The 26,770-nt window shown below is 46.9% G+C and overlaps 1 protein-coding gene and 1 long non-coding RNA gene across 6 annotated transcripts in view; one reads left to right on the plus strand and one right to left on the minus strand.

Annotated features, from left to right (window-relative positions):
* Positions 1-1,483: 1,483 nt before the first annotated feature.
* LOC106144717 (uncharacterized) lies at positions 1,484-2,670 on the minus strand. The gene is made up of 2 exons (XR_001229620.4): positions 2,386-2,670; positions 1,484-2,258 (listed from the first exon to the last, which is right to left on the minus strand). It is a non-coding gene; the product is annotated as an uncharacterized LOC106144717 (long non-coding RNA).
* Positions 2,671-2,696: 26 nt separating this feature from the next.
* The window catches only part of Arhgap39 (Rho GTPase activating protein 39), an 82,355-nt gene continuing 58,281 nt past the window's right edge, over positions 2,697-26,770 (plus strand). For 3 of the 5 annotated variants that reach the window (XM_078016448.1, XM_078016452.1, XM_078016454.1), the window contains exon 1: positions 2,697-2,880. The gene's annotated coding sequence lies outside the window, so the exon portion shown is untranslated. Of the gene's footprint in view, positions 2,881-2,936; positions 3,091-4,908; positions 5,020-26,770 lie in introns of those variants that run through there. The other 2 variants (XM_078016449.1, XM_078016451.1) reach the window with 2 other exon arrangements.

Raw genomic sequence — 26,770 nt, forward strand, 5'->3', positions numbered from 1 at the left:
GTTCTACCACTGAGCTACAGCCCCAGCTCTTTTTTTTTTGTATTTTATTTAGAGAGTCCCACTGAGTTATTTAGGGCCTCACCATTGCTGAGGCTGGCTTTGAATTTAGCAATCCTCCTACCTCAGCCTCCTAAGTCGCAGGGATTACAGGTGTGCACCACCGTACCCAGCTTTTATTTCCTTTTTAACTGAAGAATTTAGTGGGGGCTAGGGCTGGGAATGTGACTCAGGGGGTAGCGAGCTCGCCTGGCATGCTTGCGGCCCGGGTTCGATCCTCAGCACCACATACCAACAAAAATGTTGTGTCCGCCGAGAACTAAGAAATAAATATTAAAAAATTCTCTCTCTCGGGGATGTGGCTCAAGCGGTAGCGCGCTCGCCTAGCATGCGTGCGGCCCAGGTTCGATCCTCAGCAGCACCACATACCAACAAAGATGTTGTGTCCGCCGAGAACTAAGAAAAAATAAATAAATGTTAAAATTCTCTCTCTCTCTGTCCCCCTCTCTCTCACTCACTCTTTTAAAAAAAATTCTCTCTCTCTCTCCCCCCTCCCTCACTCTCTCTAAAAAAAAAAAAAAAAAAATTTAGTGGGGGCTATTTCATTGTATCTGGGATGTATCTCACTTATTCCTTTGTAATTACTTTAAAATTTTATTCCTTTTGTGCCAGATTATACTCTGAGTGACACTGATCCTCTGGAATTTGAATCAGTGCCATGGTCAGTTTTTGTGAAATTACCTTGTTTGCATCTTCTGCCTTTTAGATATAATGTTATTTCTATATCTCTTAGTTTAAGTTTGTTAACCATGTTATTCAAGTATTCTGTATTTTGGCTCGTTTCTGCCTGATTTATCAGAGGTGTTAAAATTCTGTTCACAGTGGTTGACTTGTCTGTCTCACCAAAGGTCAGTTTCAAGTATGTTAATGAATATATTAATATAGTTAATTATTTATAATTTGCTGAGAATATAATTTCCCCTTGGTCCTTTATAACATTTTGTACTTATGTTCTACTTTTTCTAATATTAAAATTGCTATCTTGCATTTACTTTGTGTCATATCCCCTTAACCTATCTTTTTCCACATTTTAATTTTCAGTTACATAAATGCTCACACCTGTTGGGAAGGAGAGTAGAAATAGAAAATAATCCCCACTACGAGGTCTACCCCTTTTTCTAAGAAAATCCTCGCCCTCTATCTTTGCTTACACTCACATACATAGAAGGTGAAGGCAAAGGATGTTGTTCCCTCCCCCAGAAGTCCTCAATAATTGCATTTGCACCTTTCTAGGTGTGTGGATATGGTTGCCCGCAATTCTCACCCAAACTCTGACCTCGATTTGTGCTACAAGTGTGGACACACAGGGTCATCCCCTCACAATCACAGACCTGTACAGCCAGTGCTACCATCCACAAAGGCCACATGTTGGACGTTCAGACAGGGCAACAAGATAACAGAAGAATGCTCTACACTCCTCGAAAAGTGACCTCAGCAAGAACATTTTTATGGAATCGGTGGAAGAGAGAAAAAGAAATAAAACAAGATGATATTGAGGTGCTGGCACAGTCACTAAGGGAATAGTGGAGTCCCTAGGGAGGTGGGATGGAGTAAAAGAGGCCTTTTGCTTTTATAATGAACAGAGAGAGTGTGTTTGCATGATCTTGGAAATTATTCAATGGAGATGGGCAAACTGACAATGCAGGAGAAAGGCATGGATTCCAGTTCCCTGAAGCAACTGTATTTGATAGGAGAAAAGAAATACGAAGGCCTACTTTCTGGAGAGAAAGTGAAAGGCAGGGGATGGATGTGATGAGCCTGCGGTTTGGTGATGGGTGTTTTGGTTCCCTCTGGGAGGCTTAACTAGAGGGATCTGAGAAGTTATCTGATAGCGGGGAGACATGCCCTCTTGGAGACTGCTTAGGAGTGTGAAGTGCTCTTTCTGCGTATGTGTCAAGGATTCCAACGGAAGCCCATCAGGCCGGCTGGTGACGTTTCTCCAGAGGCCTCGGAGGAGAATGGTCGGGCTCATCCAGCTGGGTTTCCTAAGGTGAGCGCAATGCAGAGCAAGCTGAAGGTACACTCGTCCACGTGCACTGCAGAGTGCGAGTCCGAAGCGGACCCGCAGGCGGCGAGCAGAGGTGCAGAGTAGGTGGGTCTCGCGCGCTTTTTTTCTCGGTGTCGGAATGGTGTGCTGTCGCGGAGAGCTTCCGCGGTTTCATATCCTTCTTATTGCTAGAAATGCAAGTTAAATACGACTTCTAGAAATGAATGTAGCAAAAGGGAGCATTATTAGAAAGGCTGAAACCGAGAAAAAACGATAGACACAAAAGAAAATGATAAGGAGCAGTTCGATTTGGAGGACGCGAGATATTTTAGCAAGGCTACCTTTCCAGAGTCGAGGAAGGGGGAAATTTCAGATGCAGGAAGGCCAGCATGGTGCGCACAAGTGAAATCATACCAAATACAGAACCGGACGCGCCAGGGGTGACCCACCACCAGCTGAGAAGCGCCGGAACCACTGGGGCCGTGCGGGCTCAGTGAGCGCAGGTGCAACTGGAGTCGCGCGGCGCTGGAGGCGGGGTCAGGAGCGGGGCGGTGCCAGGACCAGCTCCCGGCACGCCACGCGCCAGCGCAAGCGCAGTGGTGCCAGGCGGGGCGCCCCCTGGCGGCGGCGGCGGTGCGGGGGCGGAGCCGGAGGCGGGGGGTTGCGCTTGGTGACGGGGGACGCGGGGCCGCAGCGCACTGGGCCGGCAGCAGCGGAGGAGGACTCGGACCGCGGGTGGCTGTGGCGGCGGCGGCCTGGTAGCCGCGGACAGATTGAGCGCGGCGCGCGGCCCAGGATGAAGGGCCGTGGCGGTGCGGCCCGCGTGCAGCCGGCTGGTGAGAACGCGGGTGGTGGGCGGCGCGGCCGGGAAGATGGCGGAGAGGTTGCGCTGCGGCCCGGCGTCCGGGCCCGGGCGGAGGCCCCGGCCGGCCAGCGCAAGGAATTCGGCCCTGCAGAGACCGAAGGGGCGCGAGGGGCCGGGCGGGAGGCGCCGAGGCCGCGAGTCGGGCCGCGAGGGGACGAGGCACACGCCGCGGGGTGTGAGGGTGGGTGTGAATCCGCGAGTGTGCCTGGCCCGGGGGTGCGTGAGTGTGCCCCTGCTCGAGGGTGGGCATTCTAAGTGTGAGGGGCGGGGATATGGTTGAAGTGAGTCGGATCTAGGGGTCGGAGTGAATGCTTGTGTGCCCCTGCTCGAGGATAGCGATGAGTGTGAGAATGCCTGGCCGGAGGGTGGTGGTGGTTGTGATTGTGCCCGGCTTGAGGGCGGGTGTGTGTGCCTGAGGACAGGTGTGAGTGCGTGGGCCCCCAGCAGGACAGGTGTGAGCGCATGTGTGCCTGGCCTTGGACAGGTGTGAGTGCGTGTCCCTGACCAGAGGATGGGTGTGAATGTGCCCAGCACGAGGACAGGTGTGAGTGTGTATGTGCCCCGCCTGGAGACAGTGTGAGTGCATGTTTGCCAGGCCCAGGGACAGGTGTGAATGCATATGTGCCCGGCCTGGGGACTGGTGTGAGTGCATGTGTGCCCGGCCCGAGGACAGGTGTGAGTGTGAAGGTGCTCTTCCTGAGCGGGACGACATCCCATTCCTCCGGGTGAGGTCGGATGGGACCAGGTGGTGGCCGCCGGGCGGGGTTCGAGCGGGCGTTGGCTGCGACCCTGATCAGGCTTTGTCCTCCGGGCCCGGGGAGTCGGTGGGCGTCTCCAGGCCGGGTCATGGCTGCCTGCGCGTGGCGTGCCTGGGTTCCGTGGCCGGCCTCTGCGGCAGAGGCGGCTTGCCCTTCCCGGGGTCTTTGGAGCTGGAGCTTCCTCGGCACATCCCGGGGGCCGGCGTGGTGTGGGTGGGGGCCGAGAGCCTGTAGTCCGGGCCTGGACATCTTTATTTTAAAACGTGCAGCCGGCTCCAGGCGCGGCAGCTGTGGGTGTGTTCCATGCTGCTGCTCCTCACCGCAGCTGCTGTGGGCGCTGCGCAGCCTTCAGCGGCAAAAATGCGGCTGGGCCCCCTCCCCCTTCAGTGTTGCGGGGGTTTGACCAAGCCTCCAGTGACCTCTGCAGAAAAACCTACAGTTGCAAGGCTTCGGTTCCTCCCTTGGTGCAGACAATACGGACGTTTGTCTTTGAAAGCCAGGGAGGGGAATTGAGCATTGCGTCCTGAGTGCCTTCTGGAAACAGCAGGTGGTTCTGTTGGCTGCTTCTCTTTCACAATGAGTCTGGGAAGAGAGGAAGAGTGATGGAGGTTTGACGGGACAGCCCAGGATCCATTCATTCCTTAAGCCATCTTGGATGCCCCACTGCTGGAAGGAAAGAGAGGTGCCTCCCTCCTGCGCTTGGTCTAGTGAGCCGGGGAAGAAGGGACAAGAGGGTTTTTCTGGAGCCAGACTGACCGCTTTTGAGTCGTGACTCTTCCTTTACTGGCTCTGTGGTTTTAGGCAAGTACTCTTTGGCTTTGGTTCTTCAGCTGTAAAATGGGTATGCTAAGTAGTACTGGCTCCGGAGACTTGTTGTGAGTGAACTAAAACTTGCAAAACCCTTTGTCCCTGGCACTTGTATTTTAAAAAGCTAGGGATTGTTCTTACAGCCAAGGTTCTGGCCTGGCAGGGTTAGGTGTGGGTGGGATTGGGTGCTACAGGGTGCATGTGCTGGATCATGGGCTCTTCAGTTATCCCCAGCACTATTGGTAGATAGTGTAGTATTATACTAGTTTGAAATCGGGTTCTATTGCTTCTTCCACAAACAAGCTGAGGTTATATTAGGAAAAACAGATTTTTATAAAGGTAAAAGAAGGAATCTTGTGTACTTACTTTATTCTTTTAAAGAGAGAGAGAGAGAGAGAGAGAGAGAGAGAAATTTTTTAATATTTATTTTTTAGTTTTCGGCGGACACAACATCATTGTTTGTATGTGGTGCTGAGGATCGAACCTGGGCCGCACGCATGCCAGGCAAGCGCGCTACCACTTGAGCCACATCCCCAGCCCCTTACGTAAGTTATTATATAGAACTGTTTTTTAAAATATCTTCAGAGAAAGAGTGCATCTAATGAACTATCTTGGAATACCATGGAACTTTCTGTCCTTGGTTAGGTAGGATTGTTCCTGGGTAAGGTCCAGAGGACTGAGTCAAACCTCCAAGCCATGTTGCTCTCCACAGAGTTGCTTTAGTGTAGCTCCTTAAAATAAACCTTAGGTGACCATGAGGATGTGTAACATAATGAAAACTTGAATTACCAGCACAGTGATGTTCTTCTTTCCTCATTCTGTTGGAATAAGTGAAGAGTTGCTTTAGAGCAAAGTAGGGAGAAGCCACATGTTTTCCAAGGAGATGACTGACATTAGATCTGATCATCTCTTTCCTCTGTATCTTAGATATATTCATTTTTCTTTTTGGTCCCGGGGATTGCCCCCAGGGGTGCTTTACCACTGAGTTACATCCCTAGCTTTTTTTTTTTTTTTTTTTAAATATTTTTATTTTTTAGTTCTCGGCAGACACAACATCTTTGTTGGTATGTGGTGCTGAGGATCGAACCCGGGCTGCAAGCATGCCAGGCGAGCGCGCTACCGCTTGAGCCACATCCCCAGCCCCACATCCCTAGCTTTTTTATTTTTATTTATTTATTTATTTATTTTTAGTTTTCAATTTAATTATAGCCCACAGGAAACTGCCTCCCTGTTTTGTCAATAAAGTTCATTGAAACAGCTACATTGCTTGTTTTTGTATTGTCAGAAGCTGCTTTAGCAAATTGAATAGTTGTGACAGGCTGTGTGGCCTGAAAAGCCTGAACCCTTCACTTCTGGTCCAGTCACAGGATAAGCGTGCTTCAGAGATTCTGGAGGGAGGTGGCTGCTAGGTTTTGACTGCAAGGAGACAACACAGGCAGAAAATGTTTTAAATTTAGGAGCAAAGGGAAGAAGATGGTTTATATGTGGTTTAAAGTTTGTATAAGAAATAATGGGAGATGAGGATGATGATAGAAAGATCTCTGCATTTAGGTTGATGACTTCAGTTTTTAATATTCTAGCTAATAAAGAACCATCACAGGGATGTGAACAAGGACTTTCCTGATGAGCAATGACAGGTGGGGTGGCCTAGAGAGAAATCAGTCCAGATCAGGGTTTTGGGACAGGTTTCTAGCACATTGCCACTGTGTATTCTGTGGCTTCATCTTATTTCCTGCATACATTCCATTTGCTTGTGATTTTGCTTCAAGACCCAGGACCAATGCTTATGTGGGACATGCTTGTTTTTATGGCATGAGGATAGCAGAAACTCAGTTTCTCATCAGATTTCATCTTGAATTGGCAGCTCAGCTTCTATGAGCTACAGAATGCAGAGCCCTCTTGCAGGCAAGAGATTAATGCGTACTGGAGATAATACCATGATCCTCACCCCACCCCCAGCCCTCCACAAAAATGATTGAGCCTGCTCCCTGCCATCTGGGTGGCCTCACATGGATGGGAGTTAAGGTGCAGCTAAATAGCTCCCCTCAGCCTAGGACACAGGAGTCTCTAAGGCTTCTCAGACTCAGTACCTGCTCTTTGGGCCTTATCCTCTGGTGCTCTGGAACTTCAGTTTGTTTGAGGCTGCTGGAAGCCTGGCTTCCTGACCTGTGTTCTCCCCCTTGACTTTGAACCCCTCACTTTCTTTTCCACATAGTTGCTCAGGTGAAGTGTGCCAGCCATGGTCTCACCCAGGTATTTGGCAATATCTGGAGATGCTTTTGGTTTCCTTTACTAGGAGTGGGAGACCAGGGGTCCTGATAACTCCTACAGCCCAGGGTGGCACCCAGCTTCCCCAGAGCCTCCTAGACTGTACTCCAGAGCCCCATGTGTTCTTGACCTGCTCTAACTTCAATGATGCAGCTTTGTTGAGGCACTGGGCCAAGCCTTGCTTGGTGTTTCTTCCTTCAAAACAAGCAAAGCTCATGTGGCTCCTTCAGATTTCTGACCCTGGCTGAGGCAGCATCAGCAGGAGTCCTTCCCCACCTCCTTCAGCACCCATTTCTTTACCTCCTATCTCCTGTCGGCTCTGGGTGGTGGTTTTGGTCCCTGCACAGCCACACCTGTCTCTGCCTGGTCTGGGAATTCCTTGAGAATAGCATATACATATAATCTTGATGTCTTGTTGTATGTTGCCTTTAACATCAATAAAGATGGGTGGGCTTGAGCTGGCTGCTGTAGTGCATGCCTGTAATCTCAGTGGTTTAGGAGACTGAGACAGGAGGATCGGCAGTTCAAAGCCAGCCTTAACAATTTAGTGAGGCCTAAAGCAACTCAGTGAGACTCTGTCTCTAAATAAACTATAGAAAATGCTTGGTGATATGGCTCAGTGGTTAAGCCATATCCCCAGGCTTGGTATCCTGAGTTCAATACCCGGTACCAAAAGACAGATGGATGGGTTTGGGCTGATGAGTGCCCAGAAAGAATGGTCAACAAGCCCAGGAGTTATTTTCTCCATTTTGGCTGCATCCAACTGACTATGGCTTCTCTCATCTTATGTTTCCTAAGTATAAATTGTTTGATTCTCAACAGATTCACTTTATTATTGATTCCTGAAAGTTTTAATTTTATATCTTTTTGAACAGATGATATGTTCACATGGTGCAAAAGCACAAAGGGTGCTCAGCAGAGCTTCCTTCCTTTCTCTCCAGAGCCTGGTTCCCTGGAGACCTGTCTGGACCAGCTTTTCCTATCTCCTTCTGGAGATACTTTGTAACTGTATAGGCAAGCATATGTTCTTTTTTTCCTATCCTTTTAAAAACCTTTATGACCCTTGCCTTTTTCAACTATGTTTGAGAGGTCATTTTTCAGTTCTTTCTTTTCCATGGCTGTGCATTCTTAGTGTGGACATTCTGTAATTTATCTAACCAGCTCCTGCTAGTGAACATTATGTTTTGTGCAGATAGAAATGAGGTTGTAGGTACAGCATTTTAAGTGTGTGGATGTGCCTCTTGATGCACTCCTAGAAATATTACTTATGTCTTCAGTCGTTTGTTTAATGACATTAGGTTTGCTCTTGTCCCTGAATGTCTTTAACTCTGTACTTCCTTTGGTCATATATTTCTCCCAATTATTTATCTCTGCATTTTAAATACTAAGGTAGGTCTAAACAAATGAGTTTCTCTGTTGGAAATCAGTCACCTTTTATATATATATATATATATATATATATATATATATATATATATATATATATTTGGTTTTAGGTGGATACAATATCTTTATGTGGTGCTAAGGATCGAACCCAGTGTCTCACACGTGCTAGGCAAGCACTCTACCACTTGAGCCACAACCCCAGCCTGAAATCAGTCACCTTTTATGTGTTCTTATGGTTAGGAGACAGGAAAACGTATGTCCACCCAGAATATTGTCCATGCATATTCACAGAAACAACCACCAACAAGTGGAAACCACCCATGTATTATCCAAAGGCCCAGTGAGGTGACACCCGTCATCCCAGCTACTTGGGAAAGTGAAGTGGTGGGAGGATGCTTGAGCCCATGAGTTTTAACTAGCCTGGGCAACACAGCAAGACCCTATATCAAACCAAAAACAAGCGGGGTGCAGTGGCGCACGTCTGTAATCCCAGTGTCTCAGGAGGCTGAGGCAGGAGAATTATGAGTTCAAAACCAACCTCAGCAAAAGTGAGGCACTAGGCAACTCAGTCAGACCCTGTCTCTAAATAAAATATAAAATAGTGCTGGGGATGTGGCTCAGTGGTTGAGTGCCCCCCTAAGTTCACTCCCTGGTACCTCCCCCGAAAAAATAACCCCAAAACAGAACAAACTAGGATTATAGGTATCCACCACCATGCTCAGGAGCCCAAAAACTCTCACGTGAAGTCGACAAGGCCACACCTCTGATGGAGTACACAGTGGACAGTGCTCACACCCCATGGCAGCTGCGCAGGCAGTATCCACCACAAAACAATACAAATGTCACCAGTGTAAGAGTGGATGAATAACATGTGATATATCCATAGGATGGAATATTACTTGACAATAAAATAAATGAATTATTGGTTTGTTTGCATCATGGATGAACATTGAAAATACTGTGCTGAGTCCAAAAAAAAAAAAAGGAAAACCAGACATAACTGGTCATGGTGGCACACGTCTGAGCACAGTGGCATACACCTGTAATCTTAGTGACTCAGGAAGCTGAGGTAAGAGGATTGCAAGTTTGAGGCCAGCCTCAGCAACTTAGGCCCTAAGCAACTTATTGAGACCTTGTCTCAAAATAAAACAAAAAGGGCTGGGGATGTAGCTCAGTGGAATAGTGGTCCTAGGTTCAATTCCCAGTACCAAAACCAAAACAAAAACAAACCCCAAACAACCAGACATGTTGTATCATTACATTTATATGAAATTTCCAGTAGATCAATAGAAAAAATAGTAAATTAATGGTTGCCACAAGCTGTGGGAATTATAGTTAAGAGGAGTAGAGTTTCTAGGGTATTGAAAATGTCCTAAAATTGGCACGATACATCTTGCCCATGACTGTGAATAGAACAAAACTGTACACTTTCTTTCTTTCTTTTTTTTTTTAAAGAGAGAGTGAGAGAGGAGAGAGAGAGAGAGAGAGAATTTTTAATATTTATTTTTTTTAGTTCTCGGCGGACACAACATCTTTGTTGGTCTGTGGTGCTGGGGATCGAACCCGGGCCGCACGCATGCCAGGTGAGCACGCTACCGCTTGAGCCACATCCCTAGCCCCCAAAACTGTACACTTTCAATGGGTGAGTTGTGTGTCAGTTTCATCTCAGTGAAACTGTTAACAAAAAGAGTAAGGGCTGGGGATAAAGCTCAGTTGGTAGAGTGCTTGCCTTCATGCATAAGGCCCTGGTTCGATCCCCAGCACTAAAACACAAAAACAAAAACAAATGTAAGCAAGATTTTTCAGAAGGGAGTGTTTTCATGGTGGGAGGTGAAGGCTGGGTGGGGACCACAGAGGGTTGTGGTGGGGGGCTGTGATGTGGACTCAGTCTTGGGTACTGAGATGAGACCCGGGGTCCCAGCAGGCACTGCAGCAGCTGCTATGCAGGTGGGACAGAGCCTTGAGTTACACTTGGACTCCATCAAGGGCTAGTTGTGTCGTTGATTGTAGATACATCACTAACTGACTACATCCTGGCTCTGTCTGCAGGCTAGACACCTGTGCTGTCTTCTGTCCAGGGTCATTGTGTATTTGAAGCTCGACCAAGTTTCAGAGGAGGTTATATATAATGTTTTAAAGAGTTAAAACATGGGGCTGGGGTTGTGGCTCAGTGGTAGAGCACTTGCCTAGCATATGTGAGGCACTGGGTTTGATCTCTAGCACCAAATGTAAATAAATAAAAAAACAATGGTACATCGACAACTAAAAAATATTTTTAAAAAATGAGTTAAAACATTAGTTTTACGAGTAAGAGGCTGATGGGCCAATAGTACTTTTTCTGCCCTCTTGCAGGCTGGTTTGAGACAAACACCAGATGTAGTGAGGTGTGGCAGGGACCCCTGAAGCCCAGGTGCTGGGCACGGGCACCGACCCCCTGCCTGGCCCAGGCATTCAGTTCTTTTTCCTTTTTTGCCATGCTTCTTTTCCCTTTTTCTGCTTTTTCTTTGGACTGTTTCTTTAAGCTGCTGAAGTCCCCAGCACTAATCAGTTAGGGTGACTGGTGCTTCCTTTGTGCATTAGCTTCACAGAAATGTTTCCTGTTGCAGCCACCTCCACCATTCCCTGGGACATCTTGCTGGCCAACGTATTCTTACCAGGCATCAAGATTGTGCTGAAATCTGCACGGGTGCATCTCTCCACCCCACAGGCCCCATGTTATGCCTGGCACTGGAATGTTCCCTTCTGGAGCTCCTGCTCACTCTGATTATAATGGCTTAACTAATCACAGCGAAGCAGCTTCTAAAACCAGAGAGTTCATAGCAGTGGTGCTGGCCTTTTACCTTGTGTTGGAATCCAGCTGCATCCTGGCATTTCTACTTTTTTTGACCAGGAGTACTAGAAGCAGCCTAAAGCTCGGAGGAATAATGCTGTGGGTCCCAGAGACCCTCATGTGGGACCTTCCCAGGGATGTGTAGGAACCACAGATGGCTTCTGGGAACAGTGTGGGGCTTCCTGCCCAAGGCCCTGGGGACCCAGGACTATAGAACGCCTCTCCATTGGTTTGGCAGGGCTCCACTGCCTGGCTGGTTCTGTGCTTGCCAGGCCCATCCTTTCTCACCCTGCTCTCATTATCTCCTGTCCTGCTGTGTGCTCCTGACATGGAGGAGACAGACAAAGCCTCTGCTGGGGAACACAGGAGCAAGTGCTCACACCCCATGGCAACAGTGTGGGCAGCATCTGGGGATCTATGAACATCAGGCCCTGGGGGAAGTTGTATAAGTCAGAAGTTGTGGACCCTTAGCTGGTCTTCTAGAGAGAGGAATCTTGTTGAGGAAGGAAGCTGTTCGCCAGGCCCAGAAGAGGCAGCTGTGGGATGCTGCCAGTGGCTTTTTTGACCAAGGTCCAGGGTAAAGAGAAGATAAGCAGGCACCCAGGGAATCAGGTGGGCTGTTATCAGCATGTAGAATAGGGCTGTCTCCTATTCTATTTTAGTTGTTGATGGACCTTTCTTTTTATTTATTTATGTGCAGTGCTGAGAATTGAACCCAGTGCCTCATACATGCCAGGCAGGTGTTGTACCACTGAGCCACAAACCCAGCCCTATCTTTAAAATTTTTTTTTTTGAATTTTTTTTTTAAGAGAGAGAGAGAGAGGAGAGAATTTTATTTTTAATATTTATTTTTTAGTTCTCGGCGGACATAACATCTTTGGTATGTGGTGCTGAGGATCGAACCCGGGCCGCATGCACTCCAGGCGAGCGCGCTACCAGTTGAGCCACATCCCCAGCCCTTTTTTTTTGAATTTTTAATGTTTATTTATTTTTTCTTAGTTCTCGGCGACACAACATCTTCATTTGTATGTGGTGCTGAGGATGGAACCCGGGCCGCATGCACGCTAGGCGAGCGCGCTACCGCTTGAGCCACATCCCCAGCCCCTATCTTTAAAATTTTAAAAATTGCTTTTAAAAAATTATAGTGCATGCATTAAGAAAACAAAAAACAATGTCCTTTGTGAAGAGATGAGGAACAAAGAAATTTTGATTTTACCCCATCCTCTTAAGTTTGCCAGTTTTTGGGGATCCAGGAATCCCTAACATTTTAGAAATATGAGAGGAAGTTGAGAAGAGCTGTGAAAATGATTCCCTGCATGGCTGGCACCATCAGCTCCTCTGTGGTTTGAACATTGCCTTACTAGAAGATGCCATGTAGTCTAGAAAAATTGTCTTAAGATAAATGGGGCCCACTGTGGCTGCTGGCCTTGATATGATCTGGTGTGTGTGTATTCAGACACCATTCTAAGTATTTCCTTGGTTTTAGAAAATCTATGACTGACCTGTCCACATGGTGGACGTTCTTAGTCATGTTCACAGATAGAGCATGTAGGGCTGGAGAGGGCTGTGACCCATGCAGGCACTTAGCTGGTGGCAGAACCTGATCCATGTCCACTCAGTCACACCTTCTTGCATGTGTTGTCACCTCCCTGAGCTCAGGGTATAAACACATAGTTGTCAATGCTTAGTGTGTCCACATGGACATACAGTGAGACAGTGCAGTGGGGAGGGCAGGCCAGCCCTTGCCCTCACTGTGGTTAGAGGTCACTGCTGCAGCAACATGGAGACAGCTAGGGTCAGATGGGCCTTGTTCAGAGTCCATGAATTTGAATGGAGATGAGCAGGTAGAGGAGGGAAACCACCTATGGAGAGGGGAATCTAGGCTGAGAAGACAACAGTACAAACCATCCAGCTGGAGCTGTGTAGCAGCCAAGTGTGAAGGCTTGGGCATTGTGTGTAGGGGTGACCAGGAGGGCCTGTGGGCAGCTTGGGAGTGAAGACAGCAATCTAGGTGGGGGGCTCCACCAAAGTGGTAATGAGCTAATAGGATGTTGGAAGCCAGAGACCATTTCTAACCTTTTCTTCATTAATTTTTATTGAGTTTGTGGACATGTTGAGATTTCCTGGTAGAATTGCAGGTGGACTGACTTGCAAGACAGTGAGGAGTTGTTGGGGTATGTCATGATCAAACCTCTGAGTAGGGAGTCATTGTCATAGAGACAGGAGCAAGCTGTGGGCCTGAGGGAGACCTCCAGGGCAGGGATGTAGGTAGAGAAAGGGGTCCACCTAGATATGGGCCTCCTGCAGGTCCAGGAGCCTGGAAGGAGGCTATGGTACTCAGAGGCCAAGTGAGGAAGGTTAATCAAGGGAGGAGGGAGAGTGCATGGTGGATAATGGAGAGAAAGAAGTGGTCCAAGGAGGATAGTGGAGAAGAGGGAGCAACCTGAGGCAAGTAATGAGAAGGAGGGAGTGGTCTGATCCACTGTGAGGTCAGAGAAGCAGGATGGGATCATCGTTGATCTACATCGGAGGTGTAAGGGAGTGAGGGGAATAAAAGTACTTTTGGAGTGGGGTTAAGAGAAAATGGGACAGAAGAAATCAGAAGTGTTCAGACAGACGCCTTTTTAAAAAATATTTATTTCTTAATTATAGGTGAACACAATGTCTTTTACTTTATGTGGTGCTGAAGATCAAACCCAGTGCCTCATGCATGCCAGGCAAGCACTCTACCTCAGAGCCACAACCCCAGCCCCAAGACAGACACTTTTTTTGAAGGGCGTTTGAAGGGCAGTAGGTCACCAGAGTATTTCTTTTTTTTTTTTTTTAAAAGCAGCTTGTTGCTTTCCTTCCCCCAGAAGGAGTCTTTTTTTTTTTTTTTTTTTTTTTTTTTTAAAGAGAGAGTGAGAGAGAGAGGGGGATAGAGAGAGAGAATTTTTTTAAATATTTATTTATTTTTTCTTAGTTCTCGGCGGACACAACATCTTTGTTGGTATGTGGTGCTGAGGATCGAACCCGGGCCGCACGCACGCCAGGTGAGCGCGCTACCGCTTGAGCCACATCCCCAGCCCCTCACCAGAGTATTTCTTCATATATATATATTTTAAGATGCAAGAAATGGTAGCTGGTTATGTGCTGATAGGACCAATCCTGGAGAGAGGAAGAAGTGGTAAAGGAGGAGACAAAGTCTTACTGGAGGCTGGCTGGGTAGCAGGCAGGTAGTGGCCATATGCGGTCTGTGGGAGTCCTCTGTTTTTTTTTTTTTTCCTCAGAAAAGGAAGCAAACTAAGTATTGGAGGGAGTAGCAGACAGAAAAAGGTGAGAAATGGGCCAGGAAGGGTGTGAACCATGAGCTAATGTGGGCTTGGTGGGGATTAAGGATAGAGACTGGCCAGCTGTGTTTTCTTTGGGTATTTAGTTGCAGGCATGGAAAAGGGGAGCTCTGTGTTTGCCAGGTAAGCCTGGCCGAGGGAGCTGGAACATAAGGGAGTGAGAGGTAAAGACCCTGTAAAGGGGCCTGGCCTGGCTGGAGGGTTAGGGTAAGGAAGAGCCTGTGAGGGGATGGGATTTCACCATCAGAGCTTTGAGAGCCGTAAGTGGTACATGTGGGGCGACCTCATCTGATCATTCCTGTGGGAAGACAGTGTGAGCTTGTGTGATGGGGGCCATGGTGGTCCAGGAGTGAGATGATAGCAGACCCCTGTGTTTTCTCTCTTCTGTAGTTTTAGATTTATCCATTCCGCCCCCCCCCCCCTTTTTTTTTCCTTGTGGTGTTGGGGATTGAACCCAGGGCCTTGTGCATACAAAGGAAGCACTCTACCCCAAGAAGGCCAGGTGTACAGCCACAGACTGCATCATTCTTGGCACTGGGCTATGGTGGGAGCCCTGGAGATGATACCCCTGGGGAGGTAGTGTGTAGAGATAAGGCCTTGATGACAATACAAAGGGCTTTGGAGCTGGAAATGCAGGGCAGGAGCAAAGAGGAATGCTAGCCAGAGTCAGCATTCATTCTGAGATGTCTTAAATGGTTTTATTGAGATATAATATGTATGCCAAAAATTCACCTAACCAAAAATTTGATGCTTTTTAGAAAATTTACAGAGTTATGCAATCATTACCACTGTAAGATTTGAAAGCATTTTTATAACCCCAGAGAGATTTTGTGTGTTCATTTCCAGCCCAGCGCAGGCAATCACGAAACCACTTCTGTCTGCATATTTGCCTTTTCTGTGAGTGGAATCCTATAAGATTGGCCTTTTGTTGTCTGACTCTTTTGCTTTAGTGTATTCCATTGTACTTCTAAAGTATCCAGTGAGCATGTTCACCATGTTTTGTACCTATGGTCTGGTTGACGAGCTTCCGTTGTTTCATGAGAACTGTGCATGTACATGTCTGCACATAGACGAAACAAATGCATTCTCATTTCTCTTGGGTAGATTCCAAGGAGTAGAACTGTAAGCCGAATGGAAAATGCATGTCTAACCTCTGAAGAAACCACTGAACTGCTTCCCCATCTTTTTCACAGCAGGTCCCAGCATCCGTTCCCCCACCCCAGCAGTGCTCACCTGATCTGGGATTCCAGCCCTCTTAGTGGGTGTGAGGGGCTGGGTGACTTGGAGTTTCCTGATGATCAGTGATATTGAGCATCTTTTCATTCACCTGTTGTTCATTCATGTATTTTCTTTGGAGAGATGTCAATTGAGATCCTTTGCTCAGTCTTTAGAGGGGTTTCTTTTTTTTCCTTGTTATTGAGTTGTAACAGTTTTTTTTTTAATGTATTTTTTAGTTTTCAGTGAACACAACATCTTTTATTTTTTATTTTTTTATTTTTATGCGGTGCTAAGGATCGAACCCAGCGCCTTACGCATGCCAGGCGAGCACGCTACCACTTGGGCCACATCCCCAGCCCTGAAACAGTTTTTTATATGTTGTAAATGCAAGTTCTTTGTCAGATGCATGATTTGTAGAATTTTTTTTTTTCCTGTCTGTGGCTTATTTTTTTTCCCCTTAATTTCCTTTCCTCTCTCTCTCTTTTTTTTTTTTTTCATGGTACTGGGGATTATCCAAGGATTCTACGTCTGAGCTACGTATTCAGCCCTTTTTATTTTGACAGGGTTGTGCTAAGTTGTCCAGATTGGCTTTGACCTTGTGATCCTCCTGCCTCAGCCTCTTAAGTAGCAGGGATTACAGGCTGCACCATTGCATCTGTCTTCTTGTCATTTTATTTTTCTTTCTTTCTTTGTACCAGGGATTGAACTCAGGGGTGCTTAACCACTGAGCCACATCCCTGGGTCTTTTTATTTTTAATTTTTGCGATGGAGTCTCACTGTGTGTTGCTGATACTGGCCTTGAACTTGCACTTTTCCTGCCTCAGACTCCCAGGTTTTTGTTTTCTTAGTGGTACACTTTAAGGCACAAAAGTTTTGAGTTTTGGTAAAGTCTATTTTATCTCTTACACCCTCTATCATATCTGCCTTGGGTGCTGCATATGAGAAGTCTTGGCCCTTCAGAATACTGAGAGCCAGTTTCTGTACTCGGTTTAGCAACATGGAAGTTGCTGGTGATGTCAGCAGTGCAGGGATGTGGTCAGTAGTGTAGGGTCGCAGCATCAGTGAAAGGTGAGGTCGAACCCTGTGGTGGCGACTGCAGGGACACCTGGGCAGAAGGTGAGGGAGCCCTGTTGGATTAATGTCTTTAAGATGGAAGAGACAGGAATGTTTTTAAATGCTAACAGGAAGGGAGAGGCAAGGAATAACTGATAGCAAGGAAGGAGGAAGTCATTTGTGTGGGTTTTCTTTTTTTTTTTTTAATATTTTTTTAGGTGGACACGATATCTTTATTTTATTTTTATATGGTGCTGAGGATCGAACCCAGTGCCTCATGCGTGCTAGGCAGGCACTCTACCTACCACTGAGCTACAGCCCCAGCCCATTGTGTCAGTTTTCTATTGCTTCCATAATAAGTTACCACAAATTTAGCAGCTTCAGACGGTACAGCCCTGTCCTGCAAGTTTTGTAGGCAGGGTGACTCTGAGGGTGTTCTGTGCCTTTGGGGTTAGGTGTACAGATGCTGTGAACCAACAGTGAGGAGGCTTGTGCCATCCTCCCTGAAGGCTGCGGTGGTGACCATGTGATGTGTGCCTGTGGGGTTGCCAGCAGGATATGACTGTGCTCAGTGCACCTGTTTCCCTGCCTGAGGACACATGCTTGATGCCTGTATGCCTTGGGTCCCTGTAGGATCTATCTGTGGCAGGATCTGGGGTGAACCCCAAGTCAGCTTTTCTCTGGTTCACCTCCCAAGCACAAACCCAGAACCTTGGCTCTCATCTTGGGCTCTGCTTTTTTCTTTTTGGTACTGGGAGTTGATCCCAGAGGTGCTTAACTACTGAGCTACATCCCCCTGCCTTTTTATATTTTATTTCAAGATAGGGTCTTGCCAAATTGCTTAGGGCCTCGCTGAATTGCTGAGGCTGGTCTCAAACCTGGAATCCTTTTGTCTCAGCCTCCTGAATCTTGGACTCTACTTTTGGAAGAGCCCTGTGAAGCCTGAGTCAAAGCAGCAGGGGACCAGGTCCTAGTGGTCTTCCTCAGCAGACTTGGACTTGCCAGTGACCTCAGATAGTGTCCAGGCAGATGTGCTTTCAGATGCACTCAGTGCATTTCCCACTTAACAATATTTCACCCAGGATGAGCTCATAAGGGACGTAAGCCAAGGCAAGGGAAGGAGTAGCTGTGGTTCCTCCATAAGGCCAGATACTGTGCTTAAGGCTCAGCAGCCTGTGTAGTTTTGTGCCTGTGACCCTGTGATGGAGACTGACCCTTTGGGTCATGTTTGAAAAGCTGCTCCCAGAGGGGTGCCCACACACAGGCATCTTGGTCTGGGAACTGGCTTCCCTGCTGGGTTAGGAAGGAGTCATCAGAGCCCCTGTCTCCATCTGATACTCAGTAACCTCTCTTAAAGACGAGCTGGGTACTGTGGTGCAGTGAGTCAGGAGGCTGAGGCAGGAGGATCGCAAGTTCAAAGCCAGCCTGAGCAACTTAGCAAGGCCCTAAGCAACTCAGTGAGACCCTGTTTCTAAATGAAACATAACATAAAAAATATGAGAAAGACAAACAGCAAGTCAGTACAGATGAAGAGTTAGGGCACCCCAGTGTTTCTGCCCATTTCCTCAGGCTTGATGGAAACAGCCAGCCACATGGAAATTGTTGATGTCTGAAGCAAAAAGGTGGCTGGTTGCAACAGCATTTTGAGGAGTGCTCGTCTCCACACCGGCCACCCAGCCTGTCCTACCAATCAGGGCGGAGTGGTGCTCTGTGGGTGCCTGAGAAGGGCAGTGGTCTTGAGAGAGCAGCAGTCTCTGGCGGCCCTTCCAGCTTGGCTCTGTTTGGCAGATCTTGATCGTAGAGACCCTCTGATGCTGCCTTTTGGCAAAGAGTTGCAGTTTTCACACGCAGCACTTATAATATATTCTCAAACAGAGTGAGTGTTCATGTGTTTCTTGCTCAACGTAGGTTGTCAGACATTCTGCATGAAATGCTGTCTTCTTCATCTTAAGTGGGGGAAGTTAGTAATCATATATCAATATATCATATATCAATCCAGTCAGGTGTCCTAAAGTGCAACCAAACGGTGGTGAAGCACCTCAAAGAAGAAGCAGGCTTTGTGTCAGGGCCTTCTGGTGGCCAGGCAGGCAGCACGGCACTGGCTGCTGCTCTTCCTGCACTGGCAGGACAGCACTGGCTGCCTCTGTGTGCATTCATTTGTGATTGTGACCTTTTTGGTTGTACCTGGAATATAAAGCTTGAGGCTTTCCTCCTGCCTGCTATTTTTTAAATCATTGATTTGATTTTTCGAGCTAAATACAAAATTTGCCCTATGACTATTACCAGAAATGCATATTGGAAAAATCATGTGATTTATGAACTTGTAAACTATCAGAAACCAAGAGATGTTCTACCAGGAATTGTTTGCTGGGGAGGTATCCACAGTACAACTGTGTTTGCAGCTTGACAAATATTAGTAGATGATGAACTGAGAACTTCTTTTGTGTATTGAAATAATGTATGTGGTAGAAATGAAAAAATTTTTTTTTAGCTTTAGGTGAACACAATATCTTTATTTTATTTATTTATTTTTTCCCCCGGCCCCGCCCCCTTTATTTTTAATTTTATTTTTATTTTCCCACCAATAAGGCTGGGGTATACTCAGTGGTAGAACACGAGCCTTAGTACACGTAAGGCCCTGGGTTCCACCTAGCACTGCAGAAAACAAAGTCCCACCAATAGGCCTAATTAATGTCCAGGTGCTCATGGTTGAGAGACTTTGTGAACTAACTAGAAGAACTAACTAGAACCCAGTACCTCATGCATGCCAGGCAAGCATGCTGCCACTTGAGCCACATCCCCAGCCCCAGAAATGAAATTTTAATAATGCAAAATATGTCTATAGAGTCAAAACTCCAAATCAGTTTTAAATGCTGTGGGAATTTTTTTTTAATAAGGGTATTTTTATTTTTTAAAGAGAGAGAGAGAGAATTTTTTAATATTTATTTTTCAGTTTTTGGTGAATACAACATCTTTATTTTATTTTTATGTGGTGCTGAGGATCGAACCCAGCGCCCCGTGCATGCCAGGTGAGTGCGCTGCCTCTTGAGCCATATCCCCAGCCCTGCTGTGGGTAATTTTTAAAGAAAGCACATTGGCTCCACCTAAGGGTTTCTGACTGGACACAGGCAAATGCTTTCTCTCCCCAAAACTGCTAAATGAATGCTAAACTGATATTTTAAAACTTCACATGGGATGGTCAAAGTGGGAGAAGAGACAAGAGTGATGGAGTTCTGGAAGCTAGAATGCAGACAGGAGAGTGGCAGTTCACTTAGCATATCTGAGGAAGCCAGATCATGTGCTGGCACTGAGGGAAGCAGATGATGGGTTCCACCGCTGCAGAACCATCAGAATTCTCCAGCATCCAGCTGGGTGTGGTGGAGTGGCACAAGCCTGTGTTCCCGGTGGCTAGGGAGGCTGAGGCAGGAGGGTTACAAGTTGGAGGCCAGCCTCAGCAACTTAGTGAGGTCCTAAAGCAACTTAGTGAGATGTGCTGGGACTGGGAATGTGGCTCAGTGGAAGAGTGCTCCTAGGTTCAATCCCCAGTACCACCCCCTACCACCCCCCACACACAAAGTCACAAACATGGGAGGTTCAAGAGATGTAAAAACCACAAAGGTAAACAGAAGACAAGGTGTTAACAAGAGTGATCAAGAGGGTTTGAGATGATCTCGGAGAACCTCTAGAAACAAACAGTTGTTGCGTCCCATGACTAAACACTCAAGGTCACTCCGGGTGATCTGGGCTGCACAAAATAATCACACAGAGGCAGAGAAATACCTTTTCTTTGACGGCTACTTTGACCTTAGGGGTCCATGGAAAGAGAGTGAGGAGCACGTGCTTAGGGGTCCATGGAAAGAGATCGAGGAGCACGTGCCGAACCCTTTTATTGGGGAGAAGCCATTCAAATGAGGCAAGGGGTAGGATTTCAAAGGAACAGGTGAGTGTAACTCAACCCCTGCTGGTGACACCTACACCTGGAGCCATGCCTCATTATCATAGCTGGGCAATGCCCAAGTTACTGCTGCGTGCACTGCCATGCCAGACTGAAGGCAACAATTGGTCAGAAGCTGATATTTCAGGACTTAAGGGTGTTTGCATCCAGGGCAGCTCCCGACAAACAATAGTTGAAACTTATAAAAACTTCCCACCAATAAGGCTGGGGTATACTCAGTGGTAGAACACGAGGCTTAGTACACGTAAGGCCCTGGTTCCACCCAGCACTGCAGAAAACAAAGTGTCTAGGCTTAGTGTCTAGGTGCTCATGGTTGAGAGACTTTGTGAACTAACTAGAAGACATTTGTCAAGAACACAGCAAAGATGGTTGATAAGATGGGAAAATGACAGTGAAGTTGGTTGAAATGAGGAAGATTGGATGTACAACTTTAAGATACATTTGATTTCAGCCCCAGAAGGAAAATTAGAATGGAAAAGAGGTAATATTTGAAGATCTGTCAGCTTCAGAATGTTATAGAACTGGTAAGAGATTTGAATCCATAGGTGATGAAATTATAGCTTACAGTTATCCCCTTGTTCCATGAGGATAGTGTCCAAGTCCCCCAGGGATGCTGAAAATGCAGATAGCACCACACCTTATCTATATGCTATGTTTTCTCTTATACCTACATACACAGTCTAGTATTGTCCCTCTAACTAACTAGCTTGTGTCATTTACTGTGGCCATGCCTTTATAGTTTGAGGTGCACCAGCAAATCCAGCATGAATTTCTTTTTCCTTCACCACAATTCCTTGGGTAAATTTGTTTGTACTATAGCTGTTAGCAAACTTTCTCTCTTTCCTCATGTTGTGAACTTTGACCTTTTCACTTAAAGGTAGCATTTTACAACTTCTGTTTGGCTCAACTGAATCACCAGTGTCACTGCTCCTGCTTTGGGGGCCATTAACATGGTTCTTACTGCAGCACAGCTTCCCAGAGCTGACTATTGAAGCCATGACTGGTCTTTACAACTTGCCTGAAATACCGCCCTTTTTAATTATGCCAGAAAGTGAAGCCGGTGGCCTTTGGGCACTTGTGGCAGTGGGAGCAGCAGTAGTTGCTTCCCAGAGCCTCTGCAGGGGAGTGAGTTCATCCTGCACTGCAGACTCATACGTTTATGATTACTGCACTTAAAGCTACAAATTTTGAAATTATTCTACTAGCAAACTGTACAAACAGTTGAATACTGTCAGTTATTGCACCATCCAAAAGGAACCAGTTAAACCCATTTGTTCCAATATCTGAAGGACTCCTGGCAGTGCACCGTGGAGTCTGCCTTCCCAGTACTTTGCCCATGACAGTGGAGCTGTCTGATGGCTCTTGTGTTGTCTGGGGTACTCTGTAGAGCTCCTGGGCCACAGCTACCTGGCAGGTTTTCTGGGCTGCTCACATGGCGCCATCAGCCTTGGTGGCATTGTCACCAAAAATCAGGATTCAGTGAAAGTTCACAGGTGACAAGTCTGTGTGCATTCCAGGGAAGGACTCTGGGAGAGGTTGAGCCAAGGCAACACCATAGGATGGGCAGGTTTTACTGGTAGGGTGAGCTCCTGGTCCTTCCTTGAGTTTTGGGCCTTGTGCTCAGATGTTATGGGTATGAGTGCACTTAGCTGATAATCGCCAGCCACAGGGCTTTGCTTAGCTCTACTGGCACCCACAGCAACCCTTAGCTGTTGAAGTAGGTAGGGATGGCTCCTTGACCCCATGACTGGTGCCATGGGGCAGTGCTAATGATGCACGTTCACCCCAGGCCTGTGCTCACCCTGTTGTATCAGGCACTAGGACAATTGATTTGGGACCAGAATCTGACAAACCAGAATCTGCATAGAATTGTCTTAGAGTAGCAACAAGGGCAGCCATTACATTTCCACAAGGATCTCTGTAATGAAGTTGAACTTTATCTATCTATCTATCTATCTATCTATCTATCTATCTATCTATCTATCTATCTATTTATGTGGTGCTAAGGATCGAACCCAGTGCTTCACACATGCGAGGCAAGTGCTCAACCACTGAGCTACAACCCCAGCCTGAAGTTGAACTTTTAAGGGCTGGGGATGCAACTCAGTGGTAGAACACTGGCCTAGTATGCCTGAGGCATTGGGTTCAAGCTCCAGCCCCTCAAAAAAAGGAAAAAAAATCAAGTTGAACTTTGAAAGGTGAATCTGCCACTGAAGGTTAAGGTGGACAGGAACTACTAGAAGCAGCTGAGAGTTATTGTGCCGACTTCACTCCTGCCTGTTTTTTATTATTGAAAAAGAATGAAGGTAAGAAAAAATGATCCTGAGAATTGAGTTAGCTTTCCAAATGCTGTGGCATTTAGGACAGATAACAGATCAAGAATGATGGATAGTCCTGTAACCATGTTGGGATCTCTCCCTGTGGTGGTGGGTATGCTGGGACAGCCAGCTGAGGGGGCTGTGGGAGGCAGCAGAGCTGGGTTGGGCTGAATGTGAGGGATGAGCTGGTAAGAGTACTAGTCCAGTGTAGTTGCGTGGGGCCTGTGGTGCCCACCAAGACCAGGTTCCAAGGCAGTGGGAAGACCTGTGGGAAAGGATCTCGCCTCCTGGAGTGTCGGAGACCAGCTCCAACAGGGGGTCTCAGGAGACGAACGGATGGTGAGGAGTCGGTGAAAGAGGGGGTGGAGAAACAACACAGACACCAAAGTGAAGGTGTTGATCCCAATCTTTACTTGTGAAGTTGATCATATATACTTTTAATTTTGGCAGGTTTACAGTACTTTGTGGTTACAAAACAGGAATCATTATTCAAACAAAACAAAATATTACGTAGCTACAGTTAGAATAGAAGAATGTATCTTGGCTTATGCATAAGCAAGCATTTGTACTTTCAGTTCGCGTTTTGCTTTCAGCAGTTTCTGCTTAGTTAACTTTTAATAATAGTTACAAATGTCCCAAACTATTGGCCTATACCTTGACTATTCTTTCTTGACTTACTGACTGGAACCGGTGCCATGGTTACGGCAAGGGGTTGACTTGTTATTACTTTTAATCAAACAAAAGTAAGAGCACAAACCATTGTGCACAGGAACAAGAACAAGTTGCCCAGTACTAAGCACTAATCTATCTTCTTAACATTAATTTTTCTTCTCTAGATTTTAATTTAATTTCTCAAAAACTTCCTTGACAGGAATACAGGGAGTTTTTCTTTAGACATTAACAATTTACACTCCACAGCTGAATCATTGCATTTAGAGCAAACAGATCTGTGCTTTAGAAGTAGTTACATTAATTGGGAAAGTCATGATTTTTCCTTTATACTTAATGGTCATATGAGAAATCCAAACCATACTTATTAAAGGAATACAAAAACAAATCAGCCCATTCCCAGAAACATACTGCGCTCCTCCAGAGGATGGACGCCTTGCTCCATCCACCTCAGTAGGGCCTTGCCATTGCCTGAGTCAGGGGAGGGGCGCAGCACTGGAGGAGGATACAGTCCTGGGCAGTGTAGAAGGAAGCTGCATGTTCTCTTAAGGCAAGATAGAAGTGATTGCTGCCTTGGCTAGTGGACATTCCTGGTGACCAAACTGCTCTTGAGCTAGATCACAGACACATTTGTAAGGCCACACCTGAGCATAAGTCCTAGATAGACTTATGGTTGGGCTGCTCTGGCCCAAAGCATCTGTATGTTTTGTCTCTTCTCTCCGTCATTTGGATGAGATATTTTGCTTTCCCTTCTCTGGGCTTCTTCCCTTAGAATCCTCTCAGCACAACGGAGGCATGCAGTACGTGTGTTCATGTACCTTCTTTTCATTTCATGTGGAGAAGCAGCTGCTTCTGTTGTGTGCTGATTCCAGATTCAATTGAAAACTCAGTGATTTAGATTTTTCTGTTATAATATTTCATGGAATGAAGGAGTACTCTAACCAAAACAGGATTTGAACATGAACTTGATGATATTGATAGTTCACTAAAAAGCTTTTAAGCTTCAAATCAGAAGTGACTGGTTTTTGAAATGCTGAGCTTCATGAAGAACTTCCTGGGTTGGATATATAGTTCACATCTTAAATGAAAAGTAAATAAAGGGGCTGGGGTTATAGCTCAGTAGTAGGGTACTGGCCTAGCATGTGTAAGCACTGGGTTTGATCCTCAGCAACACATAAAAATAAATAAATAAAACAAAGGTATATTAAAAAAGGAAGTAAAAAAACATTGTTATTAGGAAACATGATTGCTAGAGTATTGTTGTTTCTTACTTTTCTCTTTGAACTTCTAATACTTGGGATTAGATTTGTGAGAAATATGCCCAAGAGTAACCCAGGCATCAGTGGCTCTTCTTTCAGCTCCCGAGGCCCTGCCGCACAGGCCTGGGCTCAGCACTCACTGTCTGGGTTGTCATGTGGTCTTCCCACCTGTAGCCCAGCACCGGGGTCCTCATCCAGCCCCTAGGTTCCCCCTGAGGAGATGGTCCTCTGTAGAGCATGTCTGGAGAGAGGGCAGTGGTCCAGCCAGCTGTCTATGAGAGACAGAGGTACCTGCCACCAAAATTCTCTGGTGTACATGAGAGTGGGAGACATGGCTGTGGACCTGGGCCTAGGCTGGGCTCTGCTGTACCCTATGCCCAGATGCCTCACTTTGCTGGCTTTGAGGGGACAAGTCTGTGCTCTCACTGGAACTTGTAGCCCCTGTATATGCTCAGGCTGCCAGACAGAGGCAGTGCAAACACAAGTGAGTGCTGAGATTGTGGTAGAGTGTGGTGGGTTGCTGCAGCCAGAAGAGGCCTGGGCCAGGGCCAGCCATGGCTGCAGGCATTTTATAAAAGATGATGGGGTTGGATATCGATGGGACAGCATCAGGTCTCTGGAGGCCAGATGCCCAGGAGGTAGAATCCTGCAGGGGAAGGACAAGAGCCAGCTGGCACAACTCAGGGCACCATCCAGGGCTCCAGATCAGTGGTTTTTGTTCCCCAAAATGGAGGCTAGAAGACAGGGTTGGTCAAAGGCTGTCAGTGATTGGAAGCCTGAATCCTCTCCCTGGCATCCTTGTGTTGACAGCTGTCCCCCATGTGAATTTTTTCTCTAGAGACAGGTTCCAGGGAAAAGGGAGGTATTGGTAGTGGTCTCTGGTCCAGTTGAGGAGTGGAATCCTGTGCCCAGAACCCTGGCAGCCAGGCTTTTCTCTCTGTACTGGGTTCTGCAATCATCCAATCATCCCAGAAAGAAATAGAGGTCTTAACCAGTGGGCCCAAGAGATGGTGTAGCCACACTGCAAGGACCAGACACACCACATCTCAGAGATATGAAATCAAGCTTCCAACAGGACAGACTGGCCCACTTCCCAGAGATGGACTGTTCAAGGAGATGAACGTCAAAAGTCACAGGAGAGTCCTCAGGGTGAGAGCCTGTCCACCCATGAAGTGAGCAGGGGTGCTGTGAAAGGCAGGAGAGCAGGAATGGGAAACCAGGAAGATGGCCCTTGCGGAAAGACAGGTAGGAAGGAGTATAGGTCCATCCCTGTTTCTGGAACAAAGACTTCAGCCCCAGTGACAGGAGTACAGTAGGTGTCTCTCACAGTCTGGGGGCTAGAAGTCCACAGTATTGGCCCTGTCCTCCGTGCTGCCTTCCATGTCCTCAGGTGGCAGAATAGGTGGACAGTGGAGTCCTTGGGACTTAACCAGGGCCCACCTTTGCACACTATCATGTTGGGTTTAGGTTCTAGCATGTGGATTTTGGATTTTGGAGGATGCAATACCTACAGGTTTATTTAGGATGGAAGGGAAGGTAACCTTCCTCTGAGCTGGCAGCTGCCCTTCAGTGGGAGGTGGTTCCTGCAGATAGGGTGTTCCATCAACTCTCAGGGCTCCTCAGATCTGAGAGCTGCTTTATGCCTTTTTTGGGCAGGGCGGGCTGGGGTACCAGGAATTGAACTCAGGGGCACTCAACCACTGAGCCACATCCCCAGCCCTATCTTGTGTTTTATTTAGAGACAGGGTCTCACTGAGTTGCTTAGGGCCTTGCTTTTCTGAGGCTGGCTTTGAACTCATGATCCTCCTGCCTCAGCCTCCCAAGCCACTGGGATTACAGGCATGTGCCACTGTGCCCAGCTGCTTTATGCCTTTGTTGGAACCAAAGCTGCTTGGTTCACCCGAGACTGCTGCTGTTTCTTGCCTGGTACTGCTTGTCTTCCTTTTCCATTTGGCAATATTCTCATGACAGCAGGTTTCTTATTTAGGGCCCTGGTCCTCTCATTGTTATC

The sequence above is a fragment of the Ictidomys tridecemlineatus genome, chromosome 7 (genome assembly GCF_052094955.1).
Source record: "Ictidomys tridecemlineatus isolate mIctTri1 chromosome 7, mIctTri1.hap1, whole genome shotgun sequence".
Classification (NCBI taxonomy): Eukaryota; Metazoa; Chordata; class Mammalia; order Rodentia; family Sciuridae; genus Ictidomys; species Ictidomys tridecemlineatus.